This window comes from Lasioglossum baleicum, unplaced genomic scaffold (genome assembly GCF_051020765.1).
Source record: "Lasioglossum baleicum unplaced genomic scaffold, iyLasBale1 scaffold0120, whole genome shotgun sequence".
NCBI classification, from domain to species: domain Eukaryota; kingdom Metazoa; phylum Arthropoda; class Insecta; order Hymenoptera; family Halictidae; genus Lasioglossum; species Lasioglossum baleicum.
Genome location: NW_027469180.1, coordinates 370709 through 388006, shown reverse-complemented (window position 1 = coordinate 388006; position 17298 = coordinate 370709).

Sequence of the window (17298 nt, the reverse complement as noted above, 5' to 3'; positions counted from 1 at the left end):
AGGTCAAACGATTTACCGAAGGCCTTACCTTCCGCGAAGCGCAGAGGCATCATCGAGAGTATAAGTTCGTGTCCAGATGGACGAATTAGTATACATTTTAATGACAAGCACATTAATTTCATGTATGTCTTAGAATATCGAGTGCCAAACCTTTCGAAAACCCTATTACCATATTTGAAATTCGCACATGTAAGTAAATTGCTGCAGCTATCTTGTGGTTCGGAGAGGCAAATCAGGTATTCCAGATGTAAATGCACTGAAAAGAATAGAAAATAGACACCACAACACACGGTATGAATATTAAAGCGCAGACTCAAAGCGCTGGAGAACGTTACAAATGGGGAAAACGTCACACTCACTACCGGATACCCTACCTTTCGTGAACATAACACGCTGTATCGTGGGTATAACTTGGTGTCCAGGGAAAGAAATTAGTATACATTTTAATAACGGGCACCATACTTTCACGTATGAATTGGATGGTCTATAGTTACACCGTTCGTGATCGTAACAGCCTTCTTTGGTGATCGAACGACTATGTCAAGAACTACACCTATCCTATGATTTCGAGAGACAAACCATGTATTCCGGGAGAAAGTCCGCTGTACAGTATCGGCATTGAAAACCCTACTTCCCGGTATAAATATTGAAGTACAGGGTCTCACAATTGTGCAACAATACCTTTTGATATAGAGTCTAACTATTCACCGATGGACGTACCTTCCAGGAGCTAACCAGCCGTGTCGGGAGAATTGCTACGCGTTAGAGAGACACAATAGTAAACACCTTAGTGACGGGGTCCTTAGTTTCATTACGCATAAGACGATCGAGATACAAATCTTTCGATTAAGTTACCACATTCTATGAGTGACGAAAAACTAAGTCAATAGCATCATATATCCTGTGATTCCGAAACCTAAACCAGATATTCCGCGATTACATGCACTGGACAGTATTAGCAATAGCCAAGGCAATTCACGGTTGGAATCATAGAGCAGGCTGTCAAGCCGGTATAAGGCATTACCTATTCCTGTAGGGTTAAACTTCTTGCAAAATACCTTACCTTCAGAGATACTGGCCCGCTGTATCGATAGTAGTGGCGAGCACCTTAATTTCATGCATTGATTAGAAGGTCGAGTGTCAGATCCTTCGTGAACATTTCCACCATCTGTGACAGTCGAACGGCTTAGTCAAAAGCTTCTCCTATCCTGTTATTGGTAGAGTCAAACCAGGTATTGCGGGAGTACGTCAACTGGACAGTTTTGGGAATGGACTCCATAATTCATAGTTTGAATATTAAAGCAGAGCGTTAAACCGTTTGAGAGCATTGCCAATTGTTATAAAGTCAAACGCTTTACCGATGGACTTATCTTCCGAGAAGCTAATCCGCTGTATCGAGATTATTTCTTCGTGTTAGGAGGCGCAAATTAGTATATATTTTAGAGGCGGGCATCATATTTGAATTTCTGAGTTAAGAGACAGATGGACAAACTGCTCATGATCTTTACCACCTTCTATGAGAGTCGCACAGCTATGTCAGTACCTTCACTAATTCTGCGATTCCGAAAGCCAAACCAGTCATTCAGGGAGAAATCCCGATGCACAGCATTGGCAATAGGCAGATTAATTCAGGGTTTGTATATTAATGTAGAGCGTGAAACCGCTTAGAACGTTACCAGTTGGTATAAAGTCAAACGTTGGACAGAAGACCTTACCATCCGAGAAACTAACCCGCTGTATCGATAGTATATCGCCGTGTTCAGAGGAACAAACTAGTATACATTTTATTGACGGGCACCTTAATTTCATGTATGAATGAGAAGTTCGAGCGTCAAACGTGAAAGTATTGGCTTAGCGGTTTATGTCTCACAGAAGGCGGCAACGTTGTCGAACGGTTTGACTATCGATCTTCTAATTCATGCATGAAACTATGGTGCTCGAGGCTAAACAATATACTGGTTCCTCCCTCTGAACAAGGTGTTTTACTCCACATACAGTCCTGTAAGTGCGTACTGCAGATCGGAGCGGCATACTGTATGATCGTTTTTAATTTTATTATCCTTGATATTGTACCATTTTCATTGTTTCGCAGATTTCTATTTATCTCCATCTACTGTAACTTACTGATTTGATATTATCGATATTTTTTCAAAATTTTCATGTTTATATCTACGAAAATTTTATTTTTTTGGAAAAGTGTGTTTTGAATTAGTTGAGATTACGATTATGACAATATCTTGGTATGCTTACTGTTATTTTGTAGGATTTGCTCTTTACGTGCAAACGCCTCCAAAGCGACACGACAGCAGTGGACTTGCAGTTGCTTAAGGAATATCGGACCGACACTGCTGTATCGTCTCTGTTAATTTCATTAACCTCAATCTTGTACCGAGTGCATTCATGCGTAAATTTCTACTCATTTCTACTTATTGTAATTCACTTTACTGATATTTTCGATTTTTAACAACTTTCTGTTTTTATTTTTAAAAATTGTATATTTGGTAAAGTGGCATTGGAATTAATGGAGTGTACAGTATTATTTTATAATAATATTGTATACGCACAAATTTAATATTATTTTAAACTTATTCTTATTTTATATACTGTCTACGTACCTACGCTGCCGGGGCGACACGACTGGTGTCATCTTGCTGCTGCATATAGCAGATCGGGGAGGAATAATGGATGGTCCTCGTCATTTTCCCAAAGAATAATATTGTACCATACGCATTCATTCGCTGTTTTCAATTTATTTGTACACACTGCAATATACTTTGTGATATATTCCATTTTTTTCAAAATTTCCAGTTCCTAATTTCAGAAATTGTATTTCTCAGTAAATGTATCTTTCGAATTATTTGTGTGTACGTTCATGACAATATAATGATAAATTCGTTTTTAAATCGTATGATTCGTCGTATACGTACCTGCGCTGTCAGCAAGACACGTCTGGCGAGGTCTTGTAATTGCGTAGAGCAGATCGGTGGGGAGTACTGCATGGTCTTTGTTAATTCCATTATCCTTAATATTGTACCGTATGCATTCTTACGGAGCTTTCTATTTATTCTAATGTGCTGCAATTTACAGTTACTATACTTTCGACTTTTTTCAAAATTTCCAATTTTTAGTTTGAGGAATTGTAGTTTTTAGTAAAAGTATCTTTTGAATTCGTTGGGTTTACATTTATGACAATATTTTGTGACGCTTGTTGTTATTTTATTTGACTATGTGTATTCGTACCTACGCTGCCTGAGCGAGACGACCTGATTTGGCTTGCAGTTGCGAACGACACATCGGAGACAAATTACTGTATAGTTCTCGTTAATTTCTATATCCTTGATCTTATACTGCATGCATTCAGTCCCAGTTTTGTGTTTACTTATGCATACTTTAATTTACAATTATATTTTCGATATTTTTCTAAATTTCTAAATTTTTTTTTATTTGACGGAATGTCCCTCTAATTAGTTGATTGCACATTTTAGACAATACTTCGTTAAATTTTTTATCATTTTATATGATAGTCTGTATACATAACTACGCTGCCTGTGCGACACGACTGGCGATGTCTTGTAGTTGCGTACGGCACATCGAAGCGATGTACTGGATTGTCCTCGTTAATTTCTTTAACCATGACTTGGCACCGCACGCATTCTTTCGCGGTTTTCCATTTATTTATACATGCTGTAACTTACTGTTATGATATTTTCTATTTGTTTCAAAACTTTCCACTTCTATGCTAAAAATTTAATTTCCTAGTAAAAGTGTCATTAGAATTAGTTGAGCGTACGCTTGTGGCATGACATTGTCAAACATACTGTTATATTATCTGATTGGCTGTTTATGTACCGACGCTTCCAGAGCGACAAGTAGTGGCGTACGGTAGATCGGCGAGAAAATACTATATGGGCTTGGTTAATATCTTTAGCCGTGATATTGAACCGCATGCATTCTTTCGCAAATTTCTATTTACTTCTGCATACTGCAAATTACTGGAATGATATTTTCAATTTCCTCCTATATTTTCAATTTATATTTTAAGAAATTGTATTTTTTTCGGCTATAGTGCAATTAGAATTAGATTATTGCACGTTGTAAAACTTATTGTTATTCGATGTGAATGTCAGTAAACGTACAGACGCTGTCCAAACGACACGACTGTCGAGGTCTGGTAGTTTCGTACGGCAATCGGAGCGGCACCACTAGATGGTCGTCGATAATTTCTATAGCCATAATGTTGTTCCGTATGCGTTCCTTCGCAGTTTCGTATTTATTTATAAATATTGTTATTTCCTCTTCTGGTGTCTTCGTTTTTCATGGATACTTCCAATTTTTGTTTTTAAAAATTGAATTCTTCCAGAAACTGACTTTGGAATTATTTGAGTACAAGTTTATGACATCCTTTGTTAAGCTTTTTGTTATTTTATATTCATTGTCTGTAAACGTACCCACGCTTCATTATCGTCACGGCTGGAGTAATCGCATAGTTGCATTCGCTAGATCGGAGCGACACCACAGTATCATCTTCGTTAACTTCTTTAACCTTGATATTGTACCGAATGCATTCCTTCTATGTTTTCTATTTATTTCTATATACTGCGACCTACTGCTATTCAAATCTCCCAATTTTTTATTTCAAAAATTGTACTTCCTAGGAGAAGTGCCTTTACAATTTACTGAGTGCACTTAAACGACGTTATTTTGTTAAACTTTTTGTTATTTTATATGATTGTGTCCATACGTACCTAAGCTTCCGGAGGGACACGCCTGGAGTGGTCTTGTAGTTGCTTTTGGTATATCGGTGCGATGGATGGACCTCGTTAATTTCCTTAACTCTGGAATTGTACCATTTGAAAGTTTTCCCAGTTTTTCATATATTAATACATAGTGTAATTTGCTGTTGTGATATTTTCGATTGTTTTCGTAATACTCAAATTTTACTTTAACAAATTGTTTCTTAGTTGAAGAGCCGTTGGAATTAGTTGATTGTACGTTTATGACATTACTTTGTTAAACTTATTGTTATTCTATATGTCTGTCTGTATACGTACCTACGATTCCGGAACGACACCGCGGGATATATCATGTAGTTGTTTTCACTAGATCGGCGGGACTCTACTGTATCATCATTGTTTATTTTTTTAATCTTGATGTTGTACTGAATACATTTTTCCCAGTTATCTATTTATATCTACGTACTTTAACCTACCGTCTTGATGTTTTCCATTTTTTCAGTATCTCAATTTTTATTATAAAATATTGTATTCCTTTGTAAAAGTGTCTTTGGAATTAGCTGAGTGTGCGTTCATGACATTAGGTTGTTAAAGCTATTGTTTTCTGATTCTATTATGTGTATACGCACGTTCGCCACCGGAAACGAACGACTGGCGTAGTCTTACAGTTGCGTTCGCTAGATAGAAGCGACACTACTCCATTGCCTTTGCTAATTTATGTATCCTTAATGTTCTACCGTAAGCGTTCTTTCGCTGTTTTCTATTTATTTCAGCATAGTGTTATTTACTGTTATGGTATTCTCCATTTATTTAACTTCCAATTTTTTTTTTTTAAATTAAACTGTTTTGTAAAAGCGTCTTTAGAATTAAACGGGTCTATCTGTTGTAGAAATATTTTGTTAAATTCTTTGTTATTTTATATGATATTGTCTATGCGCACCTACTGCGCCGGAGCGACACAACTGGCATGGTGTTATAGTCGCGTACCGCAAATCGGAGCGGCACTACAGAACCGTCTTTGTTAATTTCATTAATCTTGACCTTGTACCGTCAGAATTTCTATGCTGTCTTCCATTTATTTACAAGTACTGTAATTTACTGTTATAATAATTGCGATTTTTCTTCAGAATTTTTTATTTTTACTTTATGAAATTGTATTTTTTAGTAAAACTGTCTTTGGAAATAGTTGAGTGTGCGTTTATGAAAATATTTTGTCAATCTTGTTGTTATTTTATACGATTGTCTGTATACGTACCTACGTTTCCGAAGCGACACGAATGGAGTGGTCGTGTAGTTGCGTACGGCAGGTCGGATCGACAATACGGTATGGCCTTCGATAATTTTGCTAACCTTGATTTTGTACCGTATGCATTTCTCCGAGTCTTCCATTTATGTATACAGACTGCAATTTACGGTTATGATATTTACAGTTTCTCTCATAATTTCTAATTTTAAATTTCAAAAATTGTGCTTCCAAATAAATATTTCCTTCGAATTAGTTGAGTACGTTTACAACATTATTTTGTTCAATTTGTTGCTGTGTTATTTGATTGTCTGTATACGTACCTGCCCTACCGGAGCGACACGACTGACGTCGGCTTATAGGTGCGTACTGCAGATCAAAGCGTCGCTACTCTATTGTCTTCGTTAATTTCTAGAACCTTTATCTTGTGTCGTATGCATTTTCCTCATGCCTTCTATTTATATATACAGCCTATAATTAACTGTTATGTTTTCGATTTGTTTCAAAATATTCAATATTCAGTTTGTAAAATTGTATTTCTCAGTAAAATTGCTTTCAGAATTTGCTGAGTGTATGTTTGTGACTACATTTTATTGAATTTGTTGTTGTATTATATGATTGTCCGTACACGAGCCTGCGCTAGCGGTGCCACATAATTTGCAGTTAGGAATGATAGATCGGAGCGCCACTACTGTACGACCTTCGCTCAATTTTTGGACCTTGATTTGTTATCGTATGCATTTTTCCCCAGTTTTCCATTTATTATTACACACTGTAACTTGCTGTATTTATACTTTTGAATTTTTCACAATTTTAAATTTTTATTTTAAAAAATTGCACTTCGTAGTGAAAGTGTCGATGTAATTAGGTGAGTGTACGTTTCTGACGATATTTTGGTAAGCTTTTTGTTGTTTTATATGCTTGTCTGTATATATGCCTACGCTGTTTGAGCAACTCGACTTACGAGGTCTTATAGTTGCATACGGTATATCGGAGTGGTGCTACTGGATGGTCTTCGCTAATTTCATTAACCTTCAGTTTGTCCCCTATGCATTTTGTTCCAATTCTGCATGTACTGTGCATACTGTAATTTACGGATATGTTCCTTTCGATTTTTTTGAAAATTTCCAACCTTTAGTTTTAAAACTAAATTTCTTAGGATATGTGCCATCGAATTAGCAGAGTGTACGTTTATGACAATATTTCGATAAATTCTTGGTTATATTATAGGTCTGCCTCCGTGCGTATCTACGCTGCCGAAAAGGCACGGCTGTAGTTATCTTGTAGCTGCATTGACTAGATCGGAGCGATGCTGCTGCATGGTCTCTGTTAATTTCTTTGACCTTGATATTGTAGCGTTTGCATTCTTTCGCAGCCTTCTACTATGTAATTCATACTATAATTTACTGTTTTGATGTTTCCGATTTTTTTAAAAATTATCAACTTAGAATTTAAAAGATTGTATTTCTTTGTAAAAGTCTATTTGGAATTAGTTGAGTATACGTTTATGGCATTATTATGTTATACCAATAGTTATCCTAAATCATTGTTTGCATACGTACCTAAGCTTCCGGTCTTGTAGTTGCATTCACTAGATGTGAGCGAAGAATCTCTGTGGTCTTGAATTATTTCTTTAACCTTAATACTGGACCGTATGCATCCTTTCTAAGTTTTCAATTTCTTTGCAAATAATGTAATTTACTGTTATGATACTTGACATTATCTTCGAAACATGCTAATTTTATATTTTGGAAATTGTATTTCTTAGGCATAGTGCATTTGGAATTAGTTGAGCGTACGTTTGTGACAATATTAAGTTGAATTTGATGTTGTATTATATGATTGTTTGTACACGTGCTTACGCTAATGGAACCACACGACTAGAAGTGTGCTTGCAGTTAAGTACGGTAGATCGTTGTGATGCAACCCTGCTCGTCACCGTATGCCTTTCGGCGCTGCGGATCTGTACGAACGGATTGATGTTGTAGTTGTGTACGGAAGGTCGGAGAAGCACAACTGGATAATATACCTTAATTTCTTTAACCTTGATTTTAAGCCTCATCCGTTTCTCCCCATGTTTTCTAATTACTTATACTTACTCCAATTTACCGTTACAATTTCGATATTCTTTCAAAATTTTTAATTTTTAATTTAAAAAGCTGTACTTCTCAGTATCGTTTCTTCTGAATAGGTTGAGTTTCCGCATATGACAATACATTGTTAAGCTTGTTATTATCTCATATGCTTGTCTGTATTTGTACCTACGTTTCTGTATCGACACGATTGTAGTGGTCTTGTAGTTGCATACGGCAGATCGGTGCGTCATACTGGATGGGCTTTGTTAATTTCCGTATGCTTGATGTTGTACCGTCTGCATTCTTTCGCAGTTTTCAATGTATTTCGACATACTGTAACTTACTGTTACGATGAATTCGATTTTATTCAAAATTCTCAATTTTTAATTTACAAAATTTGTATTTCGAATGAAGACTGCCTTCGAATTAGTAGAGTGTACGTTTAAGACAATATATTATTAAATTTTTGGTAATTTTATAGTATTGCCTCTATACGTACCTCCGCTTCTGGAGCGACAATGCTGTATGGTTATTGTTAATTCCTTTAACCTTAATATGGTACCGTAGTAATTGTTTCCCAGTTTCCTACTTATATCTATATACCGTAATATACTGGTAATAAATTTTCGATTCTGTTCATAATTTCCAATTTTTACATTCAAAAATTGTATTCTTAAGAAAAGTGTCTTTCTAATTAGTTGTTCATTTATGTGATTATAAGTATACGTACCTACGCAACCGGAGCGACACGACTGGAGTGGTCTTGAAGTTGCTTTCGGAAGATCGGTGCCCAAACTGTATGGTCTTCGCTACATCCTTAGACCATCATTTTGAGCCACATACACTTTCCCCAATTTTCTATTGATTCATAAGTTCTGTGATATATTGTTATGATATATCCTATTTTTAACAATATTCTCAATTTTTATTTTAAAAATTGGTATTTCTTAGTAAAAGTGCTATGGAATTTGTTGAGTTTACGTTTATGACAATATTTTGATAATATGGTTGTTATTTTATATGATTGTGGCGTATGCGTATCTACGTTTCCGATGCGTCACGGCTGGGGTGGTGCAGTAGTTGCTTTCGGTTGATCGGAGCTGCACTAGTGTATGGTCTTCGCTAATATCTTTATCGACGATTTTGTACCATATGTGTTCTTGCCCAGTTTTCTATTTATTTATACAAACTGTAATTTACAATTATGTTATTTTCGATTTTTCTTCGAAATTTACAATTTTTATTATAAAAAATTATATTTCTTAGTAAGAGTGTCCTTGGAAATACTTGAATGTACGAATATGACAATATTTTGTTAACCTCATTTTTATTTTACATTTATTGCCTGTATACGTGCCTACGCTGTAGAACCGACACGACTTGCGCGGACTTGAAGTTGCGTATGACAAAACGGAGGGGAGTTACTGGTTGACCACCGTTAATTTCTTTAACTTTGATATCTAACAGTATGCAGTCTTTCGCAGTTTTCAACTCATTTCCACATTCTTGTAACTTACTGTTATGATATCTTCGATTTTTTCCAAAGTTCCAATTTCTTACTTCAAAAATTGTATTTCCTAGTAAAGGTGTCTTTGGAATTAGTTGTAGGTACGTTAATGACATTATTTTGTTCAACTTTTTGTTATTTTATATGATTGTCTGTATACGTGCTCAGGCTGCGGAGCGACACGACTGGTGAGGTGTTCTAGTAGCGTACGGCAGATCGGAGTGGCCCTACTCGATGATCTTAGTTCATTTCTTTAGCCTTGATTTTGTACCGTATGCATTTTTATCAGCTTTCTATTTATATATACATACTGTACTTTTCCGTTTTGATAGTTTCAATTTTTTCCAAATTTTTCAATTTTTAGTTTAAAGAATTGTATTTTTTAGTAAACGTGTCTTTGCAATTAGTTGGGTGAACATTTATGGCATTATCTTGTTAAAATTGTTGTGACATATGAATGTCTGTATAGGTGCTTGGGCTTCCGGAGCGACACGAATGGCGGTGTCTTATCGTTGCGTGCGGTAGAACGGCGGAGCACTACTGGATGTCCTTCCTCAATTCCTTTAACCTTCACTATATGCCGTACACATTTTTCCACAGACATCCATTCTATTTATACATAGTGCAATTTACTGTTATCGTATTTTCTATTTTTTTCAAGGTTTCCAACTTCCAATACCAAAATTTACACGTTTAAGGATAAGAGCTTTGGCATTAGTTAAGTGTACGTTTAAGTCAATATCTTGTTAACCTTATTCTTACTTTATATGGCATATATATTCCCATTTATATTTTATATACCTTATTCCTATTTTATATCGCAGATTTCTATTTATTCCTACATACTACAATTTACTGTTATGATATTTTAGATTTTCTTCAAAATTTCCAATTTTTATGTTAAAAAATTGTATTCCTTCGAAAAAGTGTGATTGGAATTAAATGAGTCTACGCTTATGACATCATTTTGCTAAACATATTGATCTTATGTATTTATTGCCTGTAAACGTACAAACATACTTTTGCTTACGGAGCGACACGACTGGAGCGGTCTTGTAGATGCATTCGGTATATCAGAGCGACACTACTGTACGAAAATCGTTAATTTCTTTACCCATGATTTTGCACCGTTTGCATTTCATCCCAGTTTTTCTGCATACTTGTAAGTTCTGTAATTTACAATTCTAATGTTTTCGATTTTTTCCAAATTTTTAATTTTTGATTTAAAGAAATTATATTTCCTAGTAAATGTGTCTTTGGAATTAATTAAGTGCACGATTATGGCATTGTTTTGTTAATCCTGATGACCTTTTATGTGATTGTCTGTATACACGCCTTCACTGGCGAAGCAACACGACTGTCGAGGTCTTATAGTTACACACGGCAGTTCGGAGTTGTACTACTCCATGCCCTTTGTTATTTTCGTTAACCTTGATTTTGTACCGTAGGCATTCTTTCTCAGTCTCCATTTATTGATACATACTCTTATGTACAGTTCTGATGATTTCGATTTTTGTAAATATTTTGAATTTTTTCCCTCTGTTTAAATTGTATTTCTCTGTGAAAGTGTTTTTTGAATTAGATGAGTGTATGTTTATGACAATATTCGGTAAGTTCTTGGTTACTCGTACCCACGCTACCGGAGCGACACGGCTGGATTGGTGCTGTAGTACTCTTCGGTATATCGGAGCGACAATGCTGTATGATCTTTGTTAATTTCTTTAACCTTGATATTCTCCAGTATGCAATCATCCCCGCAGGGACTGCGGTGGGCCTTCGGGTCCCACTGCAGTATGGGTATGACGAACCCACGGTGCCCGAGTCGGCCCAACCTAGGCCGAGAGTGAGCAAGCACCTCATTCAGGAAGTAAGGTGTCCTTGCGAGGGGTATGACCAGTATGGCCCTGCATTAACTGGTACCTCGGGAACCGGTTCGAGCCCGGGGGGGGGGGGGGGGGGGTCCCCCCCCCCCGTGCTTGGTTTGGCCTCGATGGGGCAGTGGTAAGCCCATATCGCGGGTTAGGGGGCCCCATCTTCGGACAGGTTAGATCCTCCACGGGTGAGCGGAGTGAGGTCTCCTCGGCGCTGGCCTGTAGAGCCAGTAGGGATTTAGAAAGGTCCCTGCCGACCCAAGGTTGGCGCCGCGGTACTTGCGGTCCGCGGGCTAATTGGTAGGTGTGTGGTAAGGTGCGGCACACACCAGGCTGATTGGGCGAATCCCAATCCCGCGCCCATGAGGGCCGTGTGGATGAGCCCTTGTGGTAGGTGCCGCACGTCAAATCTCCGACACACGTTGTATGCGTTCATTCGCAGTTTTCCATATATTTATACATACTGTAATTTACGTTTATGATATGCCCGATTTGTTTCAAAATTTAGAATTTTTAATTTAAATAATTATACTACATGGTCAAAGTGTCACTTGAATTAGTGGAGTTTATGTATATGGCAATATGTTGTTAATTTTGTTGTTATTTTATATGATTGTCTGTATACGTACACTCGATTCCGGTGCGTCACAGCTGTACTTATCGTGTACTTGCGTACGGCAGATCGGTGCGACAGAACTGATCGATCTTCGTTAATTTCCTTCACCGTGATATTGTACAGTATAGATTTTTTTCGCTGCTTTCTACTTGTTTCTACATAGTGTAATTTATCGTATCGATATTTTCGGTTTTTTTACAATTTTCTATTTTTCGGTTCGAGAATTGTATTTCTCAGTAAAATTGGCTTTGGAATTAGCTGTGTTTACGTTAATGGCAATATTTTTATTATATTCTTTGTTATTTTAGATGATTGCCTCTATGCGTGCGTACGCTTCCGGTGCGACACTGCTGGAGTGGTGTTGCAGTTGCGTACGACACATGGGAGTGGCATACTGTATGGTCTTCGATAATGTCTTTGACCTTGATTTTGTACCGTGCACATTTCCTAATTGTTTTCCCTTTATTTATACGTACTGCAATTTACAGTTATGATATTTTCAATTTTTTTTAGAATTTTCAAATTTGTATTTACAAAACTTGTATTTCATCGGAAAAGGGTCTCAGGAATTAGTTATATCTACGTTTATGACAATATTTTATGGTATTTGTTGTTGTATTGTATGATTGTCTGTATACATACCTACGGTTTTGGAGCGACACAAATGGTGTGGTCTTGCAGTAGCGTTCGGTAGGTCAGAGCGACACGACTGTTGTTAATTTCATTAACGTAAATATTGTGCCGTAAGCATTCTCACGCAGTTTCCTATTTATTTCTATAAACTGAATTGTCTGTTGTGATATTTTACATTCATTTCAATATTTTCATTTCTATAATTACCAGAATTTTTTTTTTGCTCTAAGTGTCCTTTGAATTAGGTGAGAATACGTTTGTGACAATCTACTGTTAAGCCTGTCGTTATTTTACAGGATTTTCTCTATACGGTCCTACGCCTCCAAAGCAACACGACAGGAGTGGACTTGCTCTTACGTAAGGTATGTGGGAGTGACACTGCTGTATGGTCTTTGTTAATTTCTTTAACCTCAATGTTGTACCGAGTGCATTCCTTCGCAGTTTTCTTCTCATTTCTACATATTGTAATTCACTGTATTGATATTTTCGATTTTCTTCATCATCTCCAATCTTCAATTTAAAAAATTGTATTACCTAGCAAAAGTGCCTTTGGAAATATTTGTGTACACGCTTATAACAATATTATGTTAAATTCTTTGTTATTTTGTCTGATTGATTCTACACTTACCTACGCTTCCCGTGCGACACGACTGGCGAGGTCTTGTAGTAGCGCACGGCATAACGGAGCGGCACTAGTGGATGGGCTTCGTTGACTTCGATAACCGTAATTTTGCACCGCATGCATTTATTCCCAGTTTTTCATTTGTTTATTCACAATGTTATTTACTGTTATAATATTTTCGATTTTCATCATCAAGTTCAAATGATTGTATTTCTTAGCAAAACTCTCTTTGGTATTAGTTAAGGGTACGTATATGACATTATTTTCCTAAGGTTTGGATAGTTTATTTGATAGTCTGCATACGTACTTACGCTATCGGATCGACACGTCTGACGAGGTCTTGAAGTAGCGTATGGCAGATCGGAGCGGCATACTGGATGGTCTTCGTCCATTTTTTTAACCCCGATTTTGTACCGAATGCATTTTCACCCAATCTTCCATTTAGTTTATGCATACTGCAATTTACTGTAATGATATTTCCTATTTGCGTCAGGATTTTCAATTTTAATTAAAAAAAATTTTATTCCTTTGTAATAGTGCATTTGGAATTAGTTCAGCATACGTTTGTGACATTATTTTTTTAGACTTATTGTTATTCTATACGATTGTTTGTATTGGAATACACGCTCCCGGATCGACACGACTGACGATGTCTTGTTGTCACATATGGCAGACAGAATCGGCACGACTGGTTGGTCTTCGTTAATTTCCTTAAGCATAATATTGTACCGTATGCATTCTTTATCAGTTTTCTATCTATTTACAAACACTGCAATTTTCTGCACTTTCTGCAAAATTTTCAATTTTTAGTTTGTATAACTGTATTTCCTAGGAAAAGTGTCCTTGGAGTTAGTTGAGTGTATGCTTGTGACATTATTTTGTTAAACTTATTGTTATTTTATATTATTGTACCTATACGTACCAACACTGCCAAGTTCCGCATAACTGCAGTGGTCTTGTAGTTGCTATCGGTTGATCGGAGCGGCATTACTGGATGGTCTTAGCTAACATCTATAACCTTGATTTTGTACCGTATGTATTTTTCCATAGTCAACCATTTATTTACACTAACTGCAATGGAATGCTATGACAATTTCGATTTGTTTTCGAAATTTCAAATTTATAATTTTAAGTAATGAATTTTTTAGTAAAAGTGTCTTTCGAGTTAGTTGAGTGTACGTTTATGTCGATACCATGTGAAATTCTTTGTTATCTTATCTGAAAGTCAGGGTGGTGTTGGAGTTGCATACAGTAAATCGGAGCATCAATACTGAATGGTTTTCGTTAATTTCTTTAATCTCGACAGTGTAACCTATGCACTTCTCACATTTTTCTACGTATTTCGGCATACTGGAATTTATTCTAATGGCATTTTCGATTTTGTACAAAATGTCATATTTTTAATTTCAAAAATTGCACTTCATATGAAAAACTTCTTTGGAAATAGTTCAGAGTACGTTTATAACTATATTTTGTTAAACTATTGCAATTTTACATGACTTTCTGTATATATACCTAGACTGGCGGAGCGACAGCAGTCGTTGGGCTTTGTTAAACTTAGTGTTATTTTATACGATTATCTGTATACGTCCCTACGTTGTCAGAGCGGCACGGCCGCCAATGTCTCGTAGTTGCGTACACCAGAACGGTGCGGCACTACTGGATGGTCCACGTTAATTTCTTTAACGATAATTTTATACCGCATGTATTCTTCCAAAGTTTCCTATCTATTAATAAATACTGAAATTTACTGTTATTGTACTTTCGATTTTCTTCGAAATTTTGAATTTTCATTTTAAAAAATTGTATTCCTTAGTAAAAGTGTACTTTCAATTTAGTGTACGCATATAGCATTATTTTCTTAAACTAATTGTTACTGTATACGATGGTATGTATACGTACCTACCCTGGTTGAGCGACATAACTGGCGAGGTCTTGTAGTTGCGTTCTGTGTATCGGAACGACCCTGTTGGATGGCCATCGTTAATTTCTTGATCTTGTGCAGTATGCATTTTTTCCCAGTCATCGATATATACATATTCATACTCCAATTTGCGATTGTGATATTTTCGTCTTCTTTTCAAAATTTACACATTTTGTTTAAAAAGTTGTATTTCCCAGTAAAAGTGTTTTTGAAATGAGTTGAGTGTATGTCTATGTCAATATTTTTTTGAATTTGTTGTGCATTATATAATTGCCGGTACACGAACCTTCGCTTCCGGAGCGACACGGCTGGAGTTGGCTAGCAGTTGCGTTCGGTAGAACGGTGCCGAATTACTGTGTGATCATTGTCAATTTGTAATACCTTGATTTTGTACAGTATGCATTTTTCCCCCGTTTCCTATCTATTTATACAATCTTTAGTTTGCTGTTATGATGTTTCTCATTTTTTTCATAATTTTCAATTTTTATTATAAACAATTATATACCCTAGTAAATGTGTCTTTGGAATTAGTTGAGTGTACGGGTATGGCATTATATTGTTAAACGTACAGTTGTCTTATACGATTGTCTTTATACGTACCTACGCTTCCTGTGCGACACCACTTGAATGGTCCTGTAGTTGTGCTCGCTAGATCGGAGCGACACTGCTGTATGGCGTTTGTTAATTTCTTTATCCTTCTTATTGTATCGTTTGCATTGTTTCTGTGTTTTCTATTTAAGTCTACATACTGTAACTTACTATTCCGATATTTCCGATTTCTAACCATATTTTAGATTTTTATTGTGAAAAATTGTATTCCTTAGTAAAAGTGTATTTGTAATTAGTTGAGTGTACGTTTATGTCAATATTTTGCTTACTTCTTGGTTATTTTACATGACTGAAAGCACACGTACCTACGCTTCTGTTGCCACACGACTGGCGTAGTCCTGTACATGCGTTCGGTAGATCGGAGCGACACTGCTGTACGATCTTCGTTAATTTGTGCATACATTATATTGCACCTCATACTTTTTCCCCAGGCTCTTATTTATTTATACGATCTGTAATTTACTGCTATGATATCTTCGACTTTTTTCCAAATTTTCAGTTTTTAGTTTATAAGATAGCATTTCATTGTTATAATGTCTTTGGGATTAGTTGAGTGTACGTTCATGACAATATTTTGTTTAATTCGATATTATTTTACACGATTCTCTGTATATGTACCGACGCTTCCGGAGCGACATAGCTGGCGCGGTCGTGTAGTTGCGTTCGGTGTATCCGAACTACCCTATTGGATGCCCTACGCCAATTTCTTGAAGCATGATCTTATACAGTATGCAGTTTGCGACAGACTCTTACTCTTGCACACTGTAATTAACTGTTATGATATTTTAGATTTTGTTCAAAATTTTCAATTTTTGATTTAAAAAATCCTATTTCATACTACAAGTGTTGTTGGATGTAGTTGAGTGTCCGTTTATGACAATATTTCGTTACATTCTTGGTTATATTATAGGATTGCCTCCATGTGTTTCTACGCAGCCGAAACCGCACGGCTATAGTTATCTCGTAGTTGCATTCACTAGATCGGAGCGATGCTGCTGCATGGTCTCTGTTAATTTCTTTGACCTTGATATTGTAGCGTTTGCATTCTTTCGCAGTTTTCGACCTTGTAATACATACTATAATTTACTGTTTTTATATTTCCGATTCTTTTCAACATTATAAATTTCTAGTTTAAAAGATTGTATTCCTTAGTAATAGTGTATATGGCATTAGTTGAGTGTATGTTTACCACAAATTATTTAATTACATTGTTATTTTATATGATTGTCTGTATACTTGCCCACGCTGCCGGAGTGACACGACTATCGAAGTCTTGTAGCCGCGTACGCCAGATCGGAGCGATGCTACTGGAAGGTCTTCTTTAATTTCTTTAACCTTTACATTGTAACGTATACATTCCTTCGCAGCTATCTAGTTACTTTTACATACTGTAATTTACTGTTATGATACTTTCTATTTTCTTCCCAACATGCAAATTGTATATTTTAAAAATTGTATTTCTTAG